The sequence below is a fragment of the Meles meles genome, chromosome 1 (assembly GCF_922984935.1).
Source record: "Meles meles chromosome 1, mMelMel3.1 paternal haplotype, whole genome shotgun sequence".
NCBI lineage: Eukaryota > Metazoa > Chordata > Mammalia > Carnivora > Mustelidae > Meles > Meles meles.
Genome location: NC_060066.1, coordinates 203,999,604 through 204,024,803, shown reverse-complemented (window position 1 = coordinate 204,024,803; position 25,200 = coordinate 203,999,604).

Genomic DNA, 25,200 nt, shown 5'->3' with positions numbered 1-25,200 from the left:
TAAGGTGGCCTCCTGTGAGGACTGTCCCACCTGGCTTGAGGCCCATGACTCCACCTCCCTAACCAGACAACCCTAGAGAGTCACACTCCACACTGGGACCCTGGTTAAGTTACCTCTTCTCCGTTCCTTGCCACAGAGCTCAGCAGAGCACTGGACTTGAACAGGGGATGAGGTCCACACCAGGCCCTGTGTTCTGTGCATGCAGCCACGGTCAAGACTCTGACCTTCTCTGCTCTGCTCCTCTTTGAAGCAAGGATACAATCCCTTATCTTTCTTTGCTCACTCGACACACACTCATTTGGCACTGACTGTTGGCTGGGCTCTGAGCTGCCCACAGGTTCTTGTGGGCAGCAAATGCACAAAGCAATGACAACCATAACCGCCAGCACAGCCTAAAACACGCTGTCCTCCTGAGGACGGTGCTCGGAAGAGGGTCAGATCCAGGCCTGGGTGCGCAGCTCTCTCTGCTGCTTCCCTGATGGTGTGATCCTGGCTAATCCTCTCTGTGCCCCCATGTCCTCACTGTGACATGGAGATGATCCCTCTCTGGTCAGGTCTGGTGGAAGCGATGGGACAGGTCAGGCCCCCAGCACAGCACCTGGGTCACTGTGAGCGCTCCGTACATGGAGACCATTGCTACTGAGATGGCTTTTCTCTGAATCCTGCAAATCAGGGTTCGGGCGGCACTCAGGATGAGGGAAGGGACTCCATTGACTTACCTTCTCCCCCTTTTCCCTCCTCCCCATTATGACCTGAACTCAGGCCTCATCATCTCCCACATGGGGTTTTCTCTCTGCCTCCTTAGAGCCTCCCGGGCTCTGGCCTCATCTGCTCTGTGATGGGCTGGATTGCATCCCCCTGCCACCAAATGCTTATGTCATAGTCCTAACCCCCAGTACCTCAGAATGTGACTGGATTTGGAGATGGGGTCTTTAAAGAAGGGATTAAGTTCCAATGAGGCCATTAGGGTCCGTGCAATCCAACAGAACCGGTGTCTATAGGAAGAGGAGATGAAGACAGAGACAGGCACAGAAGGACGACCACGTGAAGACCCAGGGAGGAGACGACCATCCACACGCCAAGGAGAGAGACCTCAGAGAAACCAGCCCGCTGACACCGTGGGCTCCCGGCCTCCGGGCTGGGATAGCGCAGCCTGAGCACAGAAGTACACTGTTCAATCCCCCTGCCACATGGCCACCAGGCCGAGCCACCCCAACCTGCCGACCGTCTCAGGATCAGGTCAGTTGGGAGGGTAGAACCCCCTGGACCCCTCAGTGGTCACCCGGCAGAGGCCACGCTTCTCTGCCTGTGTTCTAGATGCCCCTGCTGCCTCCTCACTCCTGCCCCAGCAAGGCCGACCTCACGGCCCCGGGGCAGCAGGAGGAAAAGAGCAAGAAGCCTCCCCACTGTCTCAGGGGGCGAAGGGCCCCTCCTGTGGGCCTGGGGGAGAGCTGGGCCTCCTCCTGGCAAGCGGCAGCTCCTCCTTTGCTCCTGGGGGTGGCCGGCGGTCCCTGGCATCCCTCGACTTGTACCTGCATCACCCCCATCTGTCCCCCATCTCTCGTGGCCGCCTTCCCTGTGTGTGTCTTATGTCTGTGTCCTCACGCAGCGCTCTCCTCAAGCCCCCAGTCCCAGGATCCAGGGCCCCCCCAAGGCAAGATGACTTCATCTTAACACCACCACAGCTGTAAACACGTTTCCAAATAAAGTCACGTTCCGAGGTTCCAGGAGGACATGAATTTTGGGGAGACAGCGTCAGCCGACCACAGTGGACATTATGCCCCTGTGCCGTAGAAGGGGAACTTGGGGCACAGAAGTGACTTGCTGGATGGCAGTCATACAGCTGCCCGAGTGGCCAGTCCAGGATCCAGGATCAGGTCGCCCCCCCATGCACCCCCACGGCCGCTCCCTCGAGGACCGGAAGCGTGGCTGCCACTCACAGAGGTGCCAATTACCCCTGTCATTTCACTGAACCCTGACACTGTTCTCCGAGGGCTGGGGGCACTAGGCTGTTTCCACAGATGAGGATTAAGTCTCCGAGAGGCTAAGTGACTTGCCCAAGGCCACACAGCAAGTCGGCAAAAGAACCAGGATCAGAAAATGGGTCTGACTTCACTTCCATGGGCTTAGCCACGACCTTAAAATGCCTGTAACTGTCCCTTCACTTGGTGACAGTGTAGATCTGGAGGAGGCACAAATCACCATCCCCTTACCTCAAGGCCTTTTCCAAAACCAGAGACTCTCCTAGTCAGAGCCATGTTGTAGGGGGCCCCCCAGCCCCTAGACACCAGGGGATGGCGCTAGAGGGGAGAAGCCAGGGATCCCCTGAGCTCTCCCCAGGCACACTCACACAGGCACACTCACACACGCGAACACTCACACAGACATAGACACACTCACGTACATGTACACAGGAACACACACGCAGAGACACGCTCACACATGCATACTCACACACAGACACACACAGGGACAGACACACATACATGCACACAGGCACGCTCACAGACACACTCAGACACACACAGGAGCACACTCACACACAGACACACCCACCCATACGTGAGTACACACATATACACACTCACACAAGACACAGAGACACACACAGACACATAGACACACTCACACATACGTTTACACACTCACGCACACAGAAACATGCTCACACACGGGGACACTTCTATTCACACCCGCGGGCATACTCCTCCACCAGCCCACTGGCTCCCAGAGCCAATTAGGGAGGCTGGGTGGTCCCAGGGGAGCCCCACGGGGTGACAGACGGTATTGATCAGCTCCGCAGTGGAGTGTCAGGCCAGGGAGAGGAGTCATTTAGGCGGTGTTCTCCTCTTCCCCAGTGCGGAGGGCACTCTGGGAGCCGAGAGTGAGTTGTATTTACTATGACGGCAAATGAAAGGCAGCCGCAGCCACCCCGCATTGTCCCGGCCATACCTAATTGCTGGACCAAAAACTGCTGGAGAGCCAGGACTGGGGCTGGGGGGAGCGGGGGGAAAAGTTAATCTAGCCCAGAATCAATAGCGAAAGCTTTCACAGTGTCAGGCACAATAAATGGAGCTGAACTGGAAGCTACAGAAAATTAGCCTCCAGGCTGACTCGGTTTGCAAGCTGAAATCTGGTAACTACAGAAACAGAAGGCGACTCTCGCCCCTCCCCCGCCCCCCGCCCCTCCCTACCCTTCCCGCTGCTTCTCTCTGCGTGTTTGCGGATGGCAAGCAGAACCCCGGTACCAGCTCAGAGTCCACGGGCTTGGCTCAGCGTGGATCAGACAGGCCCTAAATGTGGCCCCCTTGGGAAGCGCTCGGGGCATGGGAAGCCCGTGGTGGCCCAGGACCTGGACAAGTCATGCCAGCTCACGGAGCTTCGGGTCCCTCCTCTGCGGATCGTGCACCTGCTCCGTGGTGGGGGCGGGGGAGAGGGGTAGACGTGAAGACCAGGGTTTGAATCCCAGGTATGCCATGTCCCCGCTGTGGGACATTCAACAGGTGAGTTACCTTCCTCTAGAAAAGGGGGATTCTGGTCCCCAGCTACGGTAGGCTGAGAAATGAACCCTTAAAGGATTTCCACATCCCAACCCCCAGAAGTTGCGAATGCCATCTTATGTGGTCAAACAGAAAAGGGTCTTTGCCGGTGGGATTAAACGAAGGATCTTGAGATGGGCTGTGGGTGGGTGACCCCAAATGCCATCACACGTATCCTCCTAAGAGCAAGCCGGAGGGAGGTCTGACACTCGGACGGAAGGTGCTGGGAGGATAGAGCTGGCCTGGGAGCCATATGGCCACAAGCGAAGGAATGCTGACCAGCCCCGGAGCTGGGAGATTCTCCCCTGGAGCCTCTGGAGGCAGCACACCCCTGCTGACCCCCTGGATTTGGGGCTAAGGATACAGATTTTGCACCTCAGCCTCCAAAACCGTGCACGATCCGTTGCTGTGGTTTAAGCCACCAAACTGTGGTGACTCTGCCACGGGAAACTAATGCATTGGCTTTGCCGAGTTGGAAAAGTGAGAAATATTTATTAAAACGCCTGCCACATAACAGACTTCAGAGTCCCAGCGCCACAAGCCTCCAACACCCAGCAGCAGCCGTGTTAGGGCTAGGAGCCCCATGTGAAAGGAAGGTCTTGCATTTCTTTTTTTTTTTTTAAGATTTTATTTATTTATTTGACAGAGAGAGAAATCATAAGTAGGCAGAGAGGCAAGCGGCGGGCGGGGTGGGGAGCAGTCTCCCTACTGAGCAGAGAGCCTGATGTGGGGTTCGATCCCAGGACCCTGAGATCATGACCCGAGCTGAAGGCAGTGGCTTAACCCACTGAGCCACCCAGGTGCCCAGGTCTTGCATTTCTATGCAAAGCATGTGAAATTTCTCCAACAGATTAATGGGGCAAATTATGCATTTCTGTTTCCTTTGGAGGTAAGTCCCGTGGGGGCTGGTTTCCTTATTTTGTTCCCTGAGGCATGCAGGTGCCTAGCACAGTGCCTAGCACATAGTAAGTGCTCAGTAAACAATTCTGGAGTGACAATCAGAGAAGAACAACAGACCCACCTGGCCTGTTCGAAAGACAACAGCGGTGGTACTATTATTAACACAAGACTCTTGAGTGGTATCCCCCCTCTCCAGACCTCCGATTCCTAGTCCAGGAATGAGGACAATCAGGCAGTCAGGCTAGCGACGCTCCTGGGGAACGGCTGTGCCATAAACGTCCAATGAAGGTGGGGAGTGACCTCACCCCCCTCATCCCCTCGCCTCCCATCCCTCAAGACCCTGAGAATGTCCTTTGGTTGTTTCAGCATCCGAGAAACCCCTTAGGTGCTTGTGGCCTGTTCGATTTCCCTGGTTAAAAGTTCGATCATTTTTGGATTCTCGAAGCACATCTATAACCTTAAAAAAAAAGGTATCATCTCTGGGACAATCCACCTCCCATATGTCCAGTTGTGGCCAGCCCCAGAGGCCAGCACAGGCCGTGCCCCAAGACCAGACGCTCTGGGAGATGTGGTACAAATACTGGCTTTCCTGAGCCAGGAGTGTGGGGCTGGACGCAGGAGAAGGGGAAGGGAAGGTGGGGTGGGGTGCTGGCTAGGAGCACCAGAGGGCCAGGGAGAAGCATCGGGGTGCGCAGGAGATGGCCCACACCTGCCCCCAAGAGTTGCTGATGTACATCTCCGCGGGTTCTGTAGTAGCTTGAGGCCAACCCTGACAAATGCTAACACAATGGAAATCAGCAAATGCTACAAATCGGTTTGTCTTTGGTTCTTTCCTGAAAAGCTGGTCATTAAACATCTTCCCAGCACTCTACTAGAAGAGCCCCACCTCAGAGAGAAGCTATGCCTTCCAGAGCTTTGCAAGGGAGCCCCCACAGGGGTCCCCATGCAGGAGGCCTGGGTCCGACATTCAATCTATGAATATTTACCAGGACTCTGCTCAGGTAGGTCTGACACCTGCCGGGCCCAGAATGGAGAGGATGTCCCCCCACACCCCATCATCTTTCCTGAGGAGCCTCGGTCACTGCATTACCTCTGCAGAGGGTCCGTGGGACCCCCCCCAGGGACAAGGGGGACTCAGGCAGGGAAGAACCCCCAGCACACAGAGATGCTGCCTCTAGTCCATCTGGGTCCGCCTCGTTCCATGCGCCCATGGGGCCAGAGCTCGCTTCCCTCGACCCCTCTGAGTGTGCAGATCCTAGCCCCCAAAGTCAAAGCTCAGATGGGATGGGGGTACAATAAGTCCTCGCCTTGCCAGTCACCTTACATCTGCAAGGCTCCGTCTCCCCTTACTTTATCCTGGCATTGGGGGTGGCAGCTGTGCGAATTCAATAAGATAATGTCAGGTTCGTTGAGCGTCTTCTACACACCAGGAACTTGACAGGTGGCACTGCAATTCTCCCTCCTGACAACAACTCAGGAGGCGGGCACTAGCCCCATGAACCCCTTTTCTGGATGAGGAGACTGAGGCATGCAGCAGGCAAATGTCATGCTCGGAGCCACACCGCGGAGCACTGTCTGCTTCCAGGGCCTCTGCCATCACCTGACTCCCAACACAGAGCTTGGCCTGGCAGCCGTGGTTTCCAGCATCCACACCTGACCCCCAAACACCCATGAACTCTTGCTACAGAAACCATCCGCCTGATACCAGCATATCTTCTTTCCCTGGGAAAGTCACCGGCTCCAGGTCATTTGCTGGCCGAAGAACAGGGGAGGAAGGCCTGGGGTGGACGTTTGGGCCCAGCCTCAGCCAATATGCACAGCAGCGTGGCCTCCCCGGGTGGAGGTGGGGAGAGCGGGCCACTGCCTCTCTGCAGGCTGGCTGGCAGCAGGTCCCACACCTGCCCTCCGACTCGCTAATTGGCACTCCCTCATTAAAGCCATTCCTGGAGATGAAAAATATATGTGTGTATGTATGTGGTAGGGACCAGCCAGGAAGGCTGAAACACCAAATTAATGGTGCCAGCTCCTGCAAAGAGTTCCAAAGACGGAAAACCGTGAGCGGGGAGGAGGCAGGAAGGGAAGATGCTGGGGTCTCGGCCATGTTGGTCTGGTCAAGTGCATGCCCTCCAGCTGCAGATGGGTCTAAATGAGAAATTCACAAAGGATTAACAAACAGAGATTTTTGCTAAAGCAGGTGCCTGTAGCATCCACAGAGCCTTGGCTCCAGGAGATGCAGGAGATGGAGAAGACACTCCAAGATCCCGTGTCTTCTTGGGGGACTGGCAGCCTGTGTCACACACACCTTGAACTGACCATGAGGGGCTTCCAGGAGCCAACGGAAGCTCCTGACTTCTCCTGGCTATAAATAGGTAGTAGCAGGTTCCAGCATCTTCTCTGAGAGAAGATTGTCATCTTGGAAGGTGGGTACCCCTGGCTTTGGCCACCTAAGCAATTCAGCATCCAGACACCAAGAGGGAGAAGAGAGTGCAGGTACCATCCATTCATCCATCCACCCACCCATCCATCAACCCATCCATCCATCCATCCACCCACCCATCCATCAACCCATCCATCCACCCATCCATCCATCCACCCACCCATCCATTCACTCACCACCCACCCACCCACCCATCCACCCATCCACCCAACCATCCATCAATCCACCCATCCACCACCCACCCAACCATCCATCCATCCATCCACCCACCCACCCACCCATCCACTCATCCATCCACCCATCCTCCACCCACCCAACCATCCATCCATCCACCCGTCCACCCACCCACCCATCTACCCATCCATCCACCCATCCACCTATCCATCCACCCAACCATCAATCCATCCATCCATCCACTCATCCATCCACCCATCCACCTATCCATCCACCCAACCATCAATCCATCCATCCATCCACCCAACCATCCATCCATCCATCCATCCACCCATCCACCCATCCATCCACCCATCCATCCATCCATCCACCCAACCATCCATCCATCCACCCACCCATCCACCCATCCACCCATCCATCCACCCATCCATCCATCCATCCACCCAACCATCCATCCATCCATCCACCCATCCACCCATCCACCCACGCATCCACACACCCACACATCCATCCATCCATCCACACATCCACCCACCCACCCAACCATCCATCCATCCACCCATCCATCCACCCGTCCATCCACCCACCCATCCACCCATCCACCCATCCATCCACCCATCCATCCACCCATCCATCCACCCATCCATCCACCCAACCATACATCCATCCATCCACCCATCCACCCATCCATCCACGCATCCACACACCCACACATCCATCCATCCATCCTCCCATCCACCCATCCATCCACCCAACCATCCATCCATCCATCCACCCATCCACCCATCCATCCACGCATCCACACACCCACACATCCATCCATCCATCCACCCATCCACACATCCACCCACCCACCCAACCATCCATCCATCCATCCATCCATCCATCCATCCACCCACCCATCCATCCATCCATCCAGTAAGCACTGAGTTCTACTCTCCTCAGGGCCTTTGCAATAATGTTCCCACTGGCTGGAACACTTCCCTCCACATACCCACATGAAGGGCTCCCCTCATTACTCAGGTTCCCCCTCAAATGCTACCTTTTTAAAGAGACCTTTCCTGATATTTGTTTTCAAGCAGCTCCCCTTCTGTAACTCCAGGTTTAATGGCGCTTGCTTTCTGCCCAAAGTCATCTTGTGAATTTGTTTTATGACTTGTTTATTGCAGACCCCTCCTTCTGCCAATAGAAAGCAGGCATCATCGTTACGGCTGCACTCCCAAAGCCTCAGACACTGTGGGCTGCAAAAGCGGATCCGTGGGCCAGTGGGCAAGTGAGAGAATCATTGGCTGAACCCCAAAGGCCAGGCCCTGGGCCAAGAATCCCTAGAGAAAACCAGAGTAACTTAGTCCCTGTGTCCTCTAGCTCACAGGCCAGCAGTACTGGTCTGCTGGGCCCCTAGTTTTAAGTGCTGTAACAGAGGTGTGAACATAGCTCTCAGAGGGCCCAGGGACATCAGAGGAGGCTGTCCATAGGAAGGGGCATTTGAGCTGTGTTTTGAGAGGGGAATAAGAATTTCCCAGGCAGGCATGGGATAAACCCCATGGGATTTTATCCCAGCCATGGGTTTTGGGGAAAGGCTCTAGCTGATGGGGAGTGTTTGGAGAACTACAAGTTGCTTGGTGAGTTTTGAGGACAGAAGGGAGTGAAGAACTTCCAGAAAGACTTCCCTGAAGAGGCAGCGGGGGTCTGTGTGGATGGGAGGGTGTCGACTGGTGGAGAGAACAGTCAGGTTGCAGCTGTGGTGGGAAGCAGGGAGAGAGAAGGATGGACATGAAAGATATTAGAGGTAGAAGGGAAAGACTTATAGGTGGGGAATAGAAGAGCCCAGGATGATAGCCAGTGATTCTCTTCCAGGCACCTGGATGGGTCCTGGGGCCCCACTGAGTGAGGGAAGCCTGAGGCAGGGGCCCGTGGGAGGAGGAATTCTGTTCTGGGCCTGCTGAGTTTGACATGGCTGTGGAACCACCTCCGTCCCCTCCTCTGAGTGCTGTTGCACTACAGAAAGGACTTTGGCTTGGAGAGCGTGGAGGTTCGGAATGAAGCAGGGGCCCCGGGGTGGGTGAGAACAGCACCCCCCCCATTCTCTTTGGGATGGAGGGACCCTGGAGGAGATCAACCATGTAGCCCCACCCCTCATCTTGCAGATGAGGAAACTGAGGTCCTGAGCCAGGAAACAATTCTCTGCCTCAGGCAGGAAAAGCTCTGTTTGCTGCATTAACAGACAATCCCCAAATGTCGGGATTCAGGACACTCAGTTCTCATTTCTTACCTGTTTAACTTGTTTATGGCGGGTCCTCTGGGGGCCTGCCCTTTGTCCTCCTTCTCTTCCCTGAGTCATCCTAGCAAAGGGGGAAAAGTCCTGGGAGACTCTCACAGGGACAGTCATGATACCCAGGTCCCTCCCCAACTCCCTGACTGGATGCAGTCCAGGACTACACCCAACCACGATGGGTTGGACACGCAGTCCTACACGTGCCCAGAAGGGGGCGCTGGGAGTGTTTCTGGATGGCACGGATGAGCTTCCAGCCCAGGCTGCTCCTAACCCAACCGACTTGGTGCTGGGCCCCACGCTACTTCCTGCGCACCACCCGCGGATCCTCACACCCTCCAAATAAAGCCCCACACTGGACCCAGCCGACAGGCAAGAGACAGCCGACAGGCTCAGAGAGGCAATGTGTCTTGGCAGAGACCACACACCGGTAAGAGGTGGAGCTGGGGTTTGATCCCAGGGTCTCCCCCTTGGGGGACCAGCAAAGAGTCTGGGCTCCCCAGAGGAGGAATTCAGGGAACAGCAACCCCAAGCACACTCTGGCTGGTCTTCTCTGTCCTGCTGTATTGCTTCCTGGCTGCAGCAGCCACCTCCGTCCCTCAGCTCCCAGGGGAGTCGATGGTGAAATCTGATCTTAAAATCTGTCAAATCATGTGCGCAGTGAGAAGAAAAGTGCCATACACTTTCCAGGTGTTTTTATTGGAAAAGAAATGTGCAAAGTCCGGAGTCACGCTGTCCTCGTAAGTGGGACGAGGCCAGCCAGCTGGAAAAGTGACAGTTCTAACCCAGCTCTCGGTGTTAATTGCATCACAGCCGATACCTCCGGCTGGAGAAACACAGATGCAATTAACATGGAGCCCTGACCCCCCAGTGCCTGATCTGTCATCGCATTTGTCCACGGAATTAACACGACCCCACGGCCACCACTCCTCCCAGGATGGACTCCCATCCTGGAAAAAGACGCTGTGCTGAGCTCTGCGTGTGTCGTCCTGGTTACCTTCCTGGATACCTGCTGCCTCTGTTTTGCTCACCTTGTTCTCTGGTGCACCTGGCAGCGCACGAGACATGTACTAGGCGTGCCCTAGATGTCCGGGAAGGAATGAGTGGTGCTGCGGAGCCTTCCAGCTTTATGGATTTGCCTGTCCTTTCGTATTCAAATCAAGGGGCTCCAGCCACAGGCGAACACTTCCTCTCGCTCGGAGTCCCCAAGATGGGAAAATCTCCATCTTGCCCAAGTGTCCTCTCACGTGGTCCTTCCTTCCTCTCTGCCTTGTGCCAGCCCAAGAAGGGGGGACATGGTGCCTCCCTTGCCTTGGCTCCTCCTCAGCTCCTCTGGGACAAGACACATGTGGGTACCGATGGGCTGAAAGCTTGGGGGAGTGGTGATGGAGGACCACTGCACTGCCCTAAAATGACCAAAACGGCAGCTCTGTCGTGAAGTCCTTCTGGAATGCCTGTTGTCACCGACAACCCTCCCACCAGCTTCTCTGCCTCTCCCCTTCCTCCCCTCTCTTTCACTGGCCTCCATGTCCCAGGAGCCACCTGCTTGAGTCTCTTTCCGGCCTTTCCCAGAATTCCCTCAAGCCTGCCTCACATACCCCAAATCTCACTCAAGTGCACTGCTCAACACCCGCCCTCCCCTACACACCACCACCAGTTTTCACCCTTAGCAGCCCAGAGCCCCAGAAGAAATGGTTGTTTCTGCTTGGACTTGGAATTCTTGACTTGGCTCTTGGCCTGCCGGATCCATAAGGGGAAAGCCTCAAAAAAAAAAAAAAAAATTTATTCTCCCCCAGACATGAACTGTGCCCCCTCCTTCCCTAGAGGAAGCAAAAGTAGCTACAGCTGCCTTCAGGGGCATAAGTGACAACTTTTGTTTCCCTCCCTGCTTCGAATCCCTACAAGAATCACCTGAGCTGGTGAGACAGCCGGAAACTGAAAGGCTCCGTACAAACCTGCTTTTTGCTCCTTTTCCTGCTTCTCTGCGTGCTAGGACCTGCACCCTCACTGGACATGTGCCTCAGAACATAAATAGTGTGTGTCCTCCTCGCGAGGGACAAGGAGTTCGTGATTTCTCTACAACAGGTAACACCTAAGGAGGGACCAGTGAGAACAATGGGACAAAGTCATCAGGTGCACACTGCGGGTCACCAGGACTGGACATCTTGACACCAAGGCTCCCAGGCTCTAAGCAATAACACCTGGGCCCTCATCTTTGTTCCAACCGGTTCCTGGATGCCTGTGAGGTCATGGACACCAGACCACCGTCTTCAGGAGACACCCCCCGACCCTGAGAGAAGAGGAGGCTTTCTCCTTTCCTTTCTGGGTCTCCCGGACACGCTGCACCTGCTCCCTCTGTGCACCTTCAAAGAAGTCGGCTCTCACCTCCTGCTGGCTCACATTTGACTTCCATCCTGCGTGCAGCCAGGGACCCTCTTGATTGGTCATGTGGGAACCCTCTGGGTCCTCGGACCCGGCCAGCTGGCATCGGTACTGTGATTCTTGTCCTTTTACAGACAGGCACTGAGGTCCATAGAAGCTCACACAGCTTGTAAGCAATCAAGCTGAGAACCAAAGTCTGTTGGGCTCCAAAGCCCACGCTGCATGTCTCCATCACGGCATGGTCCCCAAGAGGCACCCATCGTGGGACAAGGCTGCATGGAGAGAAGCAGTCGCATCCTTATCATGGCTAATTCAGTCGATGGACTCTCCTCCTAGCCCTGTTCCTGCACAATGCTCCGTGGAGGGAGGCTGGGGGACAGAAAATGCCAGGCAACTGGTCTACCCACTCTGTCTCCATTTCTGCAGGCAGCCAACATGAGGTTGTTGTCCACATGCAGTCCAGTCTTGGTGTCCTCTCCCGTCCATCTGTCCCAACAGACTGCTCTAGCACAAGCTCCATGCCCCGCTGTGCCGGGATAGAAGTGAAAACTTGGTCTCATCTACCTGGCACAGGCTTTGAGTCAGTCCAGGCTTAAATCCAGATTCTGATGAACCATCTAAGATAGCAAATGTGTGACTCCAAAGTAGAGAACCAAAACACAATGTTGTTGTGGAAGCTTCAGTGGGGATCTCTCTCTCTCTCTCTCTCTCTCTCACACACACACACACACACACACACACTCAATCATATGGTCCAGGCTTCTATCTCGGCTTTCATAATGTGGTCCCCATTTCACAGACAAGGAAATCAAGGTCCGGAGCTCTGCCTCAGCACATGGTCAGCTCCTCCACCAGTGGGCTTCGTGCCGAGTCCAAGGGAACCCTGGACCTCCTGGGGGTGTGCAGGGTCACCCCAAGGAAGGGGCCAAGTCTGGCCGGCAGCTTCCGCCATCAGAACAACCCTACTTCTCTCAGCACCTCTGTTGAGGCTCCAAGTCAGGTTTCTTTAAAGATGTTTAAATGCAAGGTTTGCTGCTTAGGGAAAAAAAATCTGAAAGCCAAGGCGTGGCTGCTCCAGGCCCAGGTCAAGGTGGTCTTTGTGGGATGAGGGGGTCAGCACGACAGTGGTGCACCCCAGGAAATCAACTACCCCAAAAACGCGCACCTTATTTCATCTATAGAATGCCTCCTCCTCCCCAAAGACATTTCCTATTTTCTGTTCTCCATCTTCTGTTCAGCTTGTTCTCCCTGCCCGTTGCCAGCTGGTGGCCTTGCCCCTTATGCCAGAGAAATAGAAGCGTCAGATCCAAACTCCGCATCTTCTCTCCACCAGTCCTTCTCTGGCCAGGGCATTTCTCGTGCTCCAGACCGTCCTGCAAAGGAGAAATCACCCCCACACCTATACACACACACACACACACACACACACACACACACACACACACTGCAGACCATTATCTCACCGGGACCCTATGTCCCCCAGGGACCCCCTCTGTGTGGTACCCCATGACTCTCCCATATTTCAAGTTTCTGACTTTCCCAGATCTCTCCTGTTTGCATTCAGGAATATTCTACTCTCTCTCTGTCCACAAAACACCTGCCCAGGGCCACTGCGATCCTTCCCCCAGCCCTTCCTGTAATCAGCTCTTGCCTTCTGCCCCCACCATCCCAACAAGCAGCTCCTCCCATGTCTGAGTGACCCCCATATTGCCAAGTCCAGTAGGCTCCTTTGCGTGTCCATTGTCCCCAGCAGAGTCCAGGGCTCCCTTCCCCAAGACACTCTTCTCTGATCTTCAGTGACAGGTGGGTCCTTTGCCTTCAGGACCAAGTCAGGAATGTCTTTCGAGCTACATTTTCTCCTCAGGTGACTTCACCCCCACACATGGGTTTATGCCACCTGCTAACTGATGATTCCAGGCTTCCGTCCCTGCCTCCTGCCTCTTCTGAACCACACCCTCCATGCCCACAACCTTCTTCATTGGCTTGGATGCCAGGGAGATCTGGACTGGCGCACAGTCTTCTCCTCCCCTACCCTCAGCTTCTCCGCCTTGAGGATGACTTCTGTCACTCAGCACTCTGTCCAGAGACCTGGGATTGTGCTCAATGCCCCCGTGTCCTTTGCATGTGCAAGCTCCCAGCTGGCCCTACCACCTCCACCTCAGAAGGTTCTGGAACCACCTGTCCACCCAGGCCACCATCAACAGTTGCTCAGGCACTGCAAAGACTCTTCCACCCCAACTCCTCACACTGTTTTCCCTCCTGCCCCCACTCCAACCCATTCTCCGTGAGCAGTCAGAGGAATGTGATGGAAACAAAATCTATTCATGCTCCTTCCCAGCCCAAGGAGTCCCTGAACCCCCAATATGGTTTCCTGAGTCCCTCCCCCACTTGGTGTCTATATACACCAAGTATCTTGCCTCAGGACCTTTGCATATGCAACTCCCCCAGCTCCTCTCACTGGCTCACTGCCATTGATCCTTGGTGGGGGGTGGGAGTGGGGATGCATTACAGCCACAGAATAAGTTAAATGGGTCTGTCTTGCAGCTGCTCCCAAGCCTCCTCCCCCTGGAACTAATCCAAGTAATGCCTGCCCTCCTCCCTGGACTGAGAGCTCCATGAGGTGAAGAGCTCCATCTGTCTTCTGAACATGGTACCCAGGAGCCAGCACTGTGCCCAGCACCAAACACACAATGGGCACCCAATAAATCCTTGCTGGGTGAACGATTGGGTTAGATCAACCCTCAGAGCTCTCTAGGGGATACCCAGGGGTAACCTACACAGCCATGTGAAGAAGCTCGGCGGGAATTATCTGGGGGAAACTGAGGCCCAGAGAGGTGTAGTGACTTGCCCTTGGGGACTCAGCTAGGACCAAACAGGCCCAGACTCACCCCAGATGCTGCACCAGGCTGCCCAGGGCAGACGATAGCCTAGTGACCCACCTCCTCCCTGACTTTGGTAATGGGCTCCAGCCACAATGGCAACATCAGCAGCGATAGACCCACAATTGGTTATAGATTTAATTACACAAACCATGTCCCAAACCATCTCTGGTGTAATTGGCCGCATAAGACACATCTTCCTTTTCGTTCAGCTACAACTTAATTTACCAGGTCAGCTGTTCTGCCTAAAGTCACAGCAGACAGCCCGGCTCTGAATACCAACCGATTCTCCCAGCACCCCTCGGTGGACCAAGCCCGTCGGCCCTTCCCAGCACAGGGAGCTTGGCAGAGAAGGAAACTGAGGCCAAAGAGAGGATGGCACCTTCTCCAAGCCACAGGACCGATGGGCGCTGAGCTGGAACTCAAACCCAGTGCACACCCCCTCTGACCTCACACTCCATGCCTTCCCTCCTGCCCCACGCTCCCTGGGACTCGTGGTTTCGTTGGTGTTTTCTTTTTCTTTCTCTTTTTTTTTAAGATCTGTTTATTTACTGTAGAGAGAGAGCATGCACATGCGCAAGAGAGACAGAGGGAGAGGGAGGGAGTGAATCCCAAGCAGACTCCACACTGGGCACGAAGCCCGACGCTGAGCTCAATTCCATGACCCTGAGACCATGACCTGAGCCGAAACCCAGAGTCAGATGCTCAGCCCAAAATACCACCCAGGCGGCCCTGGGGTTTTGTTTTTCTTAACAAACATGTAAAGCTTCTCTGAAACTTACCACCTCCCCACCCCAGTTCCAGAATATGAGCTTCTCTTTGTCCATAGGAGGTGGAAATTCTTGCTCATGGGCTGTTCAGAGTTGTTGGCATCTGTTCCCCGCTCCTGCGCGCCCTGCCTCCCAGCATGGGCTCCAGGCGATCCGGGGCAGCATCTACCCTGATATCGGAGGTTCCCTGCATGAGCCTGAACCAGAAGCCAGTCATCCACGAGAGCACTCCCTGGACAGAGTTCGTTACTTTGTGAGCATTGCCTTGTGCATTATTAACAGGGATAGTGCTGAAATATTTATGAATGAATAAAGGGATGCTTGAGATTTGGTTTAAATGAATAAGGGACGGGAGAGGACGGGGAAGTGGGTGGAGCAGGATGGGTTAGGGGTTGGTGGTGCGTGGGGTCTGAGGGCTGGGGGCTGGGTCCCCGGAGGCTCCTTGGACAGCCTGTCCATTTCCAAGAAATTGCAAAATTCTCCATTATCAAAAAACAATTTTAAAGTAAATCTCCTTCTGCAAATGCTGATGAAGGTAACGGTGGCTGCTGAGAGTGAAGGTAAAAATGATCTTTTATTGATCACTTACTATGTACCGGCATGTGCCAAGTGCTTCTCGCATCACCTCATTCGGTCTTCACACTACGCTGATGATATAGCCTGTGTACTTATACCCGGGAAGCAGGGGTTCAGAGACGGACCTAGAAACGTGGACCCAGGTCTGTCGGGGACCAGTGTCCAGATGTCCAGGATCTCTACCCCCACACCACGTCATGCGTCCCAGTGATGTTGGCAGAACCTGGGACACGCTAGTCTGTATTTTAGAGGCAGCCCAAGGGACTGGCACGTTGCTCCTTCACCGTCCCATATCTCCGTTCTCCAAGAAGTGTGACGCGGATTTTCAGAGCCATCTGAGAGTCATTTGGAGCTAAAATCTCCTGGCCTAGGAGAGCTGGCAAGTTGGGAAACGCCGCCTTGGGTCAGAATGAGCTGCAGCTGTGGAAAACGTGCCCCTGGCCCTCCCGGGCCCCCGGGGTTCCCACCAATGTCCTTCTTCCTAGTTTTGAAGTTTGTCCCATCGCCCTGCTCACCTGCCTCCCACCTGTCCCCAGACTCATTTGACCTCTCCACAGTCAGCAGCTTAGACCCCAGGCCTGACAGACCTCTCCCTTTCCACAGGCTTCTCAAGCCGGGGGGATGGAGCCCAAGTCCTTTAGCATGGACTTCAAGGTACTGGGGGACCTACAGGCTCCCCACCCTGTCACTCCTGATCCCCCAGCCTCGTGGATCTCACTCTCCCTCACCCCCACTCCCTGCCTTTCCCTCTCCACCCTGGCCAGATGGACCCATTCTCAGGCAAAAAAGGCAAACGAAAGCCCCACATTCTTGCTTCTGGATGGCTTTGCCCGTTCTGTTGCTCCGTGTAGCTTGGAGACTACCCCACCCTTCAGCCACTACCTCCTCAACATGGTAAATTCCTACTCATCACTGAAGACTCCACTCAGGTGTCACCTTCTCTGGGAAGCCCTCGCTGATGGCCCAGGCTGGGCTGTGTGTCCCCGTGGGGCATTATGCGTGTCTCCAGCGCGGAACACAGCCTACGGGGTTATACGTGTCTAGTGATCTGTGTTCCACACCAGCCAGGAAACCTCCAAGGCAGGGGGCCTTCTCTGTGCCCCGACCCGAATACATAGCAGGTGCTAAATAGATCCTGGGTGTTTGTTCATGGGCTGGTCCTCTAGTTTCCTCACCTGTAAAATGGGGTTAATCGTCCAACCACGTAAAGGCGCACACTCATTCAACAAGTATTTATTGAGCCTCAATTGTACAGTAGATCCAAGTCTAGCCCTGGGTTTAGAGCTGAGAACAAAGCCAGCTAAACTCTCATGGAGCTCACGTTCCAGCAGGAAGAGACGGACAAGACATAAAATAAATAAGCTTGATGTAGAGGATGTGACATGGTAATGATGAATGAAAACAGGGGCGATCGGGGCGCCTGCGTGGCTCAGTCAGTTAAGGGTCTGCCTTCGACTCAGGTCGTGACCTCAGAGTCCTGGGATCGAGCCCCGCATTGGGTTCTCTGCTCAGCAGAGGGTCTGCTTCTCCCTCTCTCTCTGACCCTCCTCCCCACTTGCTCATTCTCTCTGTCTCTCAAAAAAAAATTTTTTGAAAAAAAAAAAAAGGAAAGGAAACAGGGATGATCACTAGAGATTGGGGGCAGGGAGGAAGGACCAAGCAGCAATTTTACCGAGTTTGGTCAGAAAAGTCTTCACTGCAAAGGTGACAACCTCCTGATGTAGGGGAGGGAGTGAACCACGGGGGTATCTTCGAGAAGTGCAGTCTGGGCAGCAGGAAGAGCATAAGCAAAGGCCCTGAGGTGGGAACATGAGAGGGGAAGGAGGATAGAGCGAACACGTAAAAGCACAATGCTGAGTCTTTTCCCCAGAGATCAGTGGGAAACCATTCTGAAGAGTCCAGCAGCATGACCCGAATGCCAAGCACAGTGTCTGGCATCCAGAAGTCACTTCAGAAACATCGGCTGTGGCTCCCATCATGGTAAGCACCATGATCGCCATCGTCCTGATTGCTAAGACCTGGATGTTGTCTGCTTCTGACAGCAGTTCCAGAAATGCTCTGCACACAGGAGGCTTCTCTTGAAAGAACACTGAGGCCCTCAGAGAGCCCTTCTTTGAAGGACAACCGTGTTTCTGAGCCAGGAGCTATGGGGCACCTCCTTAAAATGACACAAAAGTCTCTTTACCTTGCACAAAGGCTCTGTGGGATGACTGGGGAGCCCTGCCCAGGAGGTATTTACTTGCTGGCTGGGGAAAAGGCAGCTTGTGGGGGGAAGGGGGAGCAGGACAGGGAGCCTCAAGGGGTCATAGCTACTGGGGCTGATTTCACCCAGGGCGAATGAGACTCCACCTGCACCTAGAAGGGCTGGGCGGGGTGGAGGATGGGGGAGGCGCAGACAAGGACAGCCAGGGCCCCCCACCTGGCCTTCCTGTGCAGACAGGCTGCAGAGGCTCATGCCAAGCAGACAGCTGGACCCCCGTGTGCCCAGGGCTGGCCTTCACTCAGGACAGCAAGGAATGGCTCCCAAAAGGAGGGACAGAGAAAAGGAGAAGAAAAAAGAAGAGGTGAAGGGGAGGGAAAGAAGGAAGAAGCAGCTTCTACAGCAAGAGATATCTGGTAGTCTGATGGGGGAGACAAAGCCCCGGCACTGGGGACCCCCTAGTCTGATGGGGGAGGCACAACCCGCCCTAAAGTGTTCCTAGTCTGATGGTGGAGGCACACCACCACCCACCTCTTTGCCTCTGCCCTCCTTCCGGAGAGTATCCCAGGAAACTTCCAGAGTGGGGAGAACCTCCTACAAGGAACAGCCAAAATGATAGATCTTTCAGAAATCGAGGCCAAGAAGGGAAGCCAAAGCGGAAGGTAGCCGCTGGTTGCTGACTTCTGTGGAAGTTTCTCCTAAGGGGGTAATCAGGGTTTGTTTTTAAATTTTAAGCAGAAGCGTGGGAGCAGAAGTAAACGAGCCTCAGCCAAAACCAGAGTGAGGTTGGTCAGACTTACAGCCGAGCTGTGTCTGCATCCGCCTTGGCCTTCTTTCTAATCACGAAACTCAGACACACGCCTTCCGAAGTCCAGAAACGAGATAACGAAGAAAGGGGGTGAACCCTGGGACCTTCCGGACCTTTCCTCCCTGCCTTCGCTCTCTGCGCTTTTCCTGCCTGAGTCGCACTGTGCGATCGTCTGCCTCCTCATTTATCGGCGGCCTCTGAAGGTTGTCTGAGCCAGGCACTGTTCTGGGGACAGGGGTGTCACAGCGACTGAAACAACGGACGCCCTGCCCCCCAGGGAGCTGAGGGTCTGTCAAGGAAGACGAGCCAGATACAAGTAATTACAGACATAAAACATTCCCAACGGCGTGGGGGGGGGGGCAATGCTCCAAAAAAATAGAGTAGGCAGAGGGACTGAGGGGCATGGGGCCATCGTGACGAGGTGACCAGCGACAAGCCCGGTCGGAGGATAGTGGAGGGGAGCCCGGCCACAAAAAGGCCAAGCCGAGACCTTGCAGGGAGACAGCACAACGCTGACCCACACTTGGCCCCTTCAAGGAATGGAGCACGTGCCAAAGAAGGAGGCAGGTCCCTGTGCCATCCAAATCTCAAGAAGAACTTCTCAGACATCAAAGCCAGGATTTGGGGGGGCTGGGGGTTTTGTCCTTGAGGAGAGAGAGCTTGGAAACTCTTGGCTCCCCAGATTCTCAAAGCGAAGGTACACAACCATGTCATAGCAGCTGCTGAAAGCCAACTCAACCTCAGGCACTATTTCAGCTCCTTGAAAACCGGAATCATTCCATCCACACCGCAGCCCCCTGATGGAGGCACTGCTCTTCTCCCATTTCCCGGTCAAGGACGCTGAGGCTCAGAGCAGAGAACTGCCTTGTCTAGGGAGAGCCAGCCCTGGAGTAGCAGGCCGTGTGGTCCCCAAGTCCTCTCATAACCAGTGACCGCTGCCTCCTCTGACAGAGCCAGAGGATAAAAAATGACACTTCTTCCCGGAGCTTCCATTTTGCTTGATGATTTGGGGGAAAGATGCTAAGTCGTTTAACTGATAAGTTCTCGGGCACATTATTACACGGACGCACACATGGATTGATGACAGAGCGCACGGCAGACTGTGCAGGACTTTTTAAGAGAAAACGCAAGACTTTACAAAAAATGGGGGGCCTTTTCTGATTGTCTGACGGCAATAGACTGTTTTATAGACGAGCACACCGAGGCCCGGAGAGCAGAGAAGACTAGTCCCTAGGGCTTTCTCCCCAGGTGGGAGGCTGGTCCCTGAGACCCCGAGACCCGACAATCCAGTGACCCACTGACCCGAAGAGTCTGCGGGAAGCCTGAAGGTCACTGGCAGATGCACCAGCCAAGGACACACGACCTGCTGGTTGACTCCCAGAGCGCACCTGGGACGGGCCCAGAGAGGGGAAAACTCTGCCACCTGCTCAGCCAGAACCAGGGGCTCCGAACCTAGGGTTGTAAGGTCGGTGCAGGGTCCCTCCCAGAGGGGAGAAGAGGCAAGCCCTGAGCGCAGCACCCGCAGCCCACCCTACACCGGGGGAAAAGGGTGCAGTACAGCTGTGAGAAGAAGTAGACGTGACGGGCCTAGTTTTGGGGAGACAAGCAGGACAGACAGACAGACAGACAGACAGAGGCCGAATGGGTGAACTTCAAACTGGGAGCTGAGCGTTATAATAGATACTCTATCAGAGAGCTGTTGGAGCTCCAGCGGAGAGAGAGAATAAATTATATACCTTTATAAATGGACCCATTTGTATTCCACACACATCTGTGCGTTTTCGAGCTACACAGAGTGTAGCCTTCAGGTGGGTGGCTAAGCACCGTGGGAACCTGGAGCCGTCTCACGCCAGCTAGAAGGAGCCAATTATACAGATTTCTCTGAATTCTGTGTTCGGTGACATGTCGGTTACTTGAAATCAGCGTTAGTGGGAATATTTACACCATGTAAATACACACTAGGTATCAGATCTCATTTTTTTTTCCAGAGAGCCGGTTTACCAACACACTACTTGTAATGCATGGTTTATAGCAAGCTGACAAGCTGGTTATAACCTCCGATAGATTTTATATCCATATTTTATATTATATATATATTTGCACATACAAAATGCATGTATACACACATACACACATAAGGGAGATCCCACGTGCAAGGTAGATTGGTTATGTTTATTTAATAAGTAGACAAACATATATATGTATCTATATACATCTATAATTTATATTTGATGAAGCCTTATGAAATTGCTGTTATTCAGTTGTTTTTGGTCTACCAAGAAAAGGCAGTTTCATATGGTTAATCCAATAGACAAGTGTTGCAATCATGTGTGGGGGAGTGTGTGGATGTGTGTGTGTGTGTGTGTGTGTGTGTGTGTGTGTGTGTGTGTGTATGATCACTAGAAAGCACACAGATGAAGAGTCAAAAAGGAGACAGAGAGACCCAGGCTCCGGGAACAACCCCTTCACTTATAAGCTGTGTGACCCCAGGCAAACAGCTTGCCATCTCTGAGCCTTGTTCCTTGCTGGAAATGTGAGGGCACTGAGACAGGCCTGCAGGGCTGCTGAAGGGACTGCTAGAGGGGACAGCCCAGAGCCAAGCCCAGCGGAGGCCTCCGAGGAGCCTCTCAGACCTGTGCCGGCCCCACCAGCACGTCTCCGCGTCCGGGCAACCCTGGGGCGTCTACGCAGCCCCACTGGGTCTCCAGAGGACTTCGCCAGCAGAAACAGACACTTGCGCGGGGGAGGCACCACCTTTCCACCTTTCACCCCTTCCCCACGCTTCCCAGTTCCAAGAGTGACATGGCACCAGCTGAGAGATGTCCCAGGCCCGGGGCTGTGGAATGACCGCCCTCAGCCATCAATCAACAGGGCAGTGACCAGCTCTTGTCCCCAAGAGAATCCATCATGGGTTCCCTCCTCACCCACCTGCTCCAACGAACTCTCCCCGGGGGAAGGGAGCCCTTCTGTACGATGGAGGAAGCTTTTAGCACCGGAGAATCTCTATGTCCCAGCGCCGCCAGGGTCCTGGGGCAGGTCCACTCCTCCTCTGGGCTCCTCAGCTGATCTTCTCTACATTTTGCCTCAAGGTGTTAAAAACCAACCAAAAAAAAAAAAGAAAAAAAAACAAAAAAAAACAAAAGAAAACCTGCCAGCCAAAGACAGCTGCCTCTGGGTGGATCCAGCCCCAGGAGGACAGCGTGCGCTCTGCCCTGCTCAGAATTCGGCTGGGGGCATTCTTACCTTCATTGCTGGTGTCGAGGAACAAACACAGATTCGGATCCCAGGCCTGTGACTTCCCAGCTGTGCGACTTCACACAAGCTACAGACCCACTCTTAATCTGTTTCCCCGTCAGTAAAATGAGGGGAATAACACCTGCCCCACGGGGCTCTCGGGAGATTTCTAAAACCTTATGAAAATGACACCTGCCATCTCTGTCGTGAACTTTCTATGTTATCTCTCTTCTTTCTGCAATAATGCTGTGAAGTAGGTACCATTTTTCTGCCCACATTCCAGAGGAGAAGATTGAGACCTTGGGAGGCAAAGTGATTTGCCCAAGGCACATGGCTGGCCAGTAGCAAAGTCAGGATTTGAACCCAAGATTCAGAGACTACGGGCTCCCCTGCGGTGCCACACCGACAGCGTGCATAAGACCCCGGACATGTGGCAGGTGTTCCATCCGCATCTGTTATCAGGATCATCATCGTTAAGTTTTAATCCTTCCCTTCCTTGGCTAAAGGACCTTCTGAACGGGGACATTTCCTCCAGGGCTACGCCTTGGGGCTTTGGATCAAAACTGTGAAGGGAAAGCAGCTCACCTACCTCTGCTGAAGCACATCAAAGCCTTGATCAAAGACAGTCTTGCTGTCCTTCTGACCCGCTTGTCCTGAACCAAGTACAGCTTTACCGGCCCTCACTGTGCTGGGGATGTTTCAGGCTGTGCGGAGATACAGGGAAGGAAGCAGGTCGGGGAGGCAACAGGTAAACCCGGTGTGCACCACCTCCGTCTGGTGCCCTGCCCCCCTCCCAGGGGCAGGCTGGGCAGGTGGCCATCCAAGAGAATGGGGATCCAATCTGGGCTCTCTCTTGGGCCAGCCGTGTGACCTTGGACTGTTGAGCTGACCACTCTGGGCTTCTGCTTCATCCCTAGTAAAATGGGGATATTGATGCCCACCTTGCAAGGTTGCAATGCACAAAAGGGCCTGGCACATAATAAATGCTCAGTAAACTGTAGCCGTCATAATTTATTCCTTAATTCGGGCAAGCCACTGTTTCTGAGCCAGTTACCATCAGCCATTTCTAGACCCAGCTGCTGGTGGCCAAAATCTGTCTGGCTGGTTTCAACACACCCAGAAGTTTGAATTCAAAGGCTTTGGGGAGGGTTGGTTAAGCTTCACTGCTAGTTATTTGCAAATTGGCCAGAGGCTCCGACCCAGCCCTAGGGGCTGGTTCTTCCAGGGACCAGTCTCTGGACTGAAGAGTGCAGGCTGTGTGCTGGAGAGCTCGCTGCTGCCGGCTTACTGGCAGAACAGCCAGGTAGGGAGTGGAATTCTAGCCCTTCCTTTTTCAAACAAAGGTCTGTGGCTGCAGTCAAAACCCAAGCCTGGCTTGGCCACAGAGGCAGCTCTAACGGCACTCAGCCTGCAATGCAGAAAGTCCAGGTTCGGGCAGCCCAGGACTCTGTTCCAAGCCTGTCACTATAAAGGAGCCCTCAGCTACCTGAGCTGCCCCCTTGCTGTAGAATGTTCCAGTTGGGGTAATTGCGAGTGGGATGCGGCTGGACTCTGTAATGGGTATCAGAATTGTCCTCAGGAGGTAGGCAGGGCATCATGGAACACAGCCAGAGAAGGGGCACGTCTCTGCTCCGAGCAGACCCCCACCCCACCTGGATGAGCCCAAATTCTGGCCATCGATTGAAAGCAAGGACAGAGCCAGAGAAGTTGGAGAGGAGACAGAGAGGAGAGCGAGGAGGCCAGTGTGCTTGGGGCTTTATCGGGGAGCCTGGGAGTGACCTGTGCTGACAAAGGGACAAAGCTGTATGGTTTTTCTTTCCACCTCTGCTGCGTAACCTCGGGTACACCGTTTGCCCTCTCTGAGCCTTTTCTGCCTACTCAGGGAAAGTGAGAGAGTTGGCTTGACTATGAGCTGTGTAAGATGACAAGTAGGTTTTTCCACGGCCGTCCCCACAGCACCCGGCTCAGTGACTGGCACGGTAGACACGCCTGTAAATAATTACTGAATGATGATGCCCCCCATCCCTTCTCCATGCAATTCTCCCAAAGGCAAGCTTTTGATTAGAGAATCACTCTATGTCGGTACAACCTGTTCCTGACGCAAGAAACAGTCAGTATGTATCTGATTTTAAAAAGCATTGATCTGGCCTGTTTGGATCCTAATGAGGCAGAGACAGGGAGAGGCGCCTTCATTCCTCCATCTCTCTCTGAAACTGCTTTTCCGCCGTAGTGAAGCTGATAGCTACAGCAACCCGCACCGCCGCCTCAGGCCCCAAAGCCGGGACTGCAAGCACCCCCAGGACGGGGTGGGTAACAGGAGCAAGTGGGGCCGGGGGAGGTCACGGTGAACTGGACAGTGTCTTTCCCACCCACAGGGCAGTGCCCGCCAGCGTCCGCCCATCCCTGCCAAACTAAGTACAGCCTGGTCCCGCCAGCTCACATTTTTTTTTTTTACAGACAAAAATCTAGACTTTTTAAAGTGTGAAATCACCTGATTTTAAAGGGTTGACAACTCACTCAACAATTAAAAGGGGAAAACGACTGGCTGAGGGAGAGCTTTCTGCAGGCTGGATTCGATCTGACCCCTGAGGTCTAGGGGGTCTCGGAGGGGAAGCTAGTCCAAGGGAGAAACTCAGCCCTTGCCCTAGGGGACCCGTCAGTCTGATGATAGAGACACAGCTCTGCCTTTGGAAATCCCCCAGTTCTGGTGGGGAGACGCAAAAAGAGACAAGATACCTCTAGATACTTCTAGAGCAGATGGATTTCTGTTGACTAAGACCGCAGTCCCGAGGAAGCCACGGGATGGAGGGTCCACCGGGACAAACTGAAGGTGAACTAGGGCAATAGCTCTCCTACCTTCCTGCAAACGCTTGCAGAAAAGGCCGGGTGTGGGTTGATAGAGAAAGTGGTCCCTGGGGCGGGGGGGGGGGGGAGTCCTGCCAATGCAGAAACCCAGAGACAGGGCAGAGCAAGGCGCTGGGGTGGGAGGCAGGAATGCCTGGCAGTTGAACCTGGCGGAGATGCAGCCT